We start from the raw sequence: 2,996 nt of genomic DNA, 5'->3' as shown, positions 1-2,996 counted from the left end.
AATTCCAAGGCCAATTCCAAACGCCAGGCTGCCAGCTGGCGTTTTCTTAGTTGCTACCACACCGGTTTTCAGCAACCTGACAGAAACACGGATAATGAAACCGCATTGCAACTCACCACAAGGCATTTTGAGCATACTACCAAAAAAACGGTAAGTACCACTAAAAATGGCAGAGCCGTCCGGGCCACTTAACACGCGGCAGTACGGTATGCCCGCACCCGCCCCGTAGCTCCGTTTTCCGAGCTCATCAGCGTCCGGTAAAGTTGAATACCAGGGCCAAAAACTGCAATGCGCACGCGTGCGTGAATTAAGAGGGAGGTGGCCTCACTCATTTCAGGCATGACGCGGCTGCGTCCTTGCGTATGCCGTGTACACAGTGAGCGCCCAGAAATAAACGTGCCGTATATGTGCGTGCATGCGTGTGTATAACGGACGTCGGCAAAAACAGGAAGTCTCTGCTTTCGCGCCAGACGGCGACACGACGTGCAAATGCATGCGAGAGCCTCACGAAACGCGCCTGAGGTGGGCTGCGCGTTGCCAACGTGAATTATACATAAACACCGGCACTCACGCCTGCACTTTCAGCTAGACGTCGACAACGACGCTGCCGTCCAAGACGACGACGAAGAGGCAGGTTCACTCACTGAGGCGTTTATTGGGCGGTATAATGCATACCCCCTGTGAAGGTGCGGGCCTAACTCGACGAAAGCTCCTCTACTGTTCTTTCTTTTGCTTTCTCCTCATCTGCTTCTCGCGTTCGTGCTTTAAGAGCGCCTGCTCTGGCGTTTTCCCTCGTGCGAGCGTGAAGTGGTTTAGGCAGCGTCAAATTTAGCAACACCGGCGGCTAAAGCCGGCGCCTGACCCCAGATGCCAAGAGCCTAAATTGAGATTGACAGCCGTGCGTGTATTCGTATACCTGCTAAAGGAAGAGGGGGAGGATGTAAGGGGGTGTCTTTTCAACTGTTTCGCTGTGGTTCAGTGGGTGATGGAAAGACTTGAAGCCCCGTGAGAAAGTTGAGGCTATTAAGAAACCTCTGCGAAGAATGCTTATGTCCTATGCGTGCTCGTCTTCGTAACGCGCTACTCTCTGATTTGGAACTACGAACCAACTCGCAAATCTCGGTTTTACAATATACCATTAGTGTCAGCACCTACATTGTCCGTAGCCTAAAAATTCCCGAATGAGTATTTCACCCAATATTCACCGTTTGTGCACCTAACTTTTTTTTTTTTTCACATCAAAGAGCGCGTTATTGTGGTCTGTAATCGTTCACAACTGTTTTTAGCCATTTGCGCTATTCGCGAAAGTTCACAACCTTCAAGTATTTCCCGCAGTGGTTTGTCATGTTGTGTAGCCAGTCATCTTCAGAACTATTTGTGTTGAAACAGTCTGTTAACTTTTTATCTCATGACGAAGAATCTGAAGTAGTGAAGGGCTCCGGAAATTTCGACCACCTGGATTTCTTTAACGTGCACTGACATCGCACAGAACACGGGCCTCTAGAATTTCGCCTCCATCGAAATTCGACCGCCGCGGCCGGGATCGAACCCGAGTCTTTCGGGTCAGCAGCTGAGCGCCGTAACCACTGAGCTACCGCGGCGGACTTTCAAACGGTGCGTTAGAAAACGTGAACGTTTTGAAAGTTGAAAGTTTAGGTGTATTCGCGGCAATTCCCGTGACGGTGTCCTTAATGGATTGGTAGAGTCAAAGAAGAAAGCTCAGAGTAATTAAGGTTAATGATTTACGGCTGTGTACGGGCCAACAACGGCAATGCTGTTTGTGAGCGCCATCGTAGTGGAGGGATTCGTGTTAGTTTCGACTCCCGGACGTTCCATCACGTGGCTTGAATTCTCAGTAAAAACGCATTTACGACTTTTCGCCTGCCATGAAATATGGCTGCCATGGCCAGGATTCGAAGCCCCGGCCTTGGACTCAACTTCCCGAACCCCATAGCCACAGAACCAGCGCGACGTGCGAGATGAACGTGAAAATGAAGCGAGGGGATGTCTCGCGTCTGAAGGCAACCAAAATCTTTTGGAGAGACGCCACGTCTGATGTCTTACTTACTGAATGTCATTCTCGCACTCCTTTCCTTCGTCCCCACTCTCCTCCTTTCCCTCCTCCTCCTACTAGCACACTGCAAGAAATGGCAGATAGCAAAACAACGAGCCAGCCAATTAACGCACCCAAGGCCGTCCGTATACATAAGACTGCGGGGCCGCTGAGCGTATATAGTTCGTTAGCTTGCTTGACCCCTTTCTGCACGATGAAAGCGAGGATAACATCGCTCTTATCTTTTTCTTTCTTTCTTCTTTTTTTTTTTTTTGCTTCACAGGCTGCGTTTGGCTGCGGCGGGCTGAGTTGAGCTGAGCTCGGCTGGCAAAGCGAAGGCCGTCCACCTTTCCACGGTGCAGGAAAAAGGCATTCGGCATCCAGAAAGGCAGGGTAAGAGAATAACGCGAACGCTAAAAAAAAAAAAAAAAGAAAGTCAGATCAGCGTCTCTCCTTTTGCGAGTGTTGTAAAGCATTCTGATGAAGTAGGGGGCGCTGGCGACGAGGGAGATAAGGCTCCGAGTGTGTTGGTTATGGAAGTACGGCCACTCCCGACCAAGGCCCTTCAATTGCATTGTTCGTGACGCACGTGCAAAGAACAGCGCACTCGAAAGGAATGTTGCCTCTCACCTTTCCTTATCTCCGAGGCTGTGCAGCATTTGTAATAGCGACCGGTTACGCGGGTTCAGCGCGACAATAGTGATTGTGACTGGGCGTTGTGGGTGGTCGCGGTTATTTCGAATGAGATTATAGTCTAATAATAATAACAAGTCACAATGACAGCGTGGATTCATGGGGAAACATGTCTTAACCTTAATAGTGCGTTGGCATGGGGAGGGGGCATTTAGTAAGTGAACTTTTCACAACGGAGTGCAAAGGTTTTTGTGCGACCTAGGGGAACTATACTAGGCGTACTGGGCTCGGCTATATATGTTTATATGCA

Source organism: Amblyomma mixtum, chromosome 2 (assembly GCF_055824585.1).
Source record: "Amblyomma mixtum isolate Tamu chromosome 2, ASM5582458v1, whole genome shotgun sequence".
Classification (NCBI taxonomy): domain Eukaryota; kingdom Metazoa; phylum Arthropoda; class Arachnida; order Ixodida; family Ixodidae; genus Amblyomma; species Amblyomma mixtum.
Note: the sequence above shows the minus strand (reverse complement) of the source record.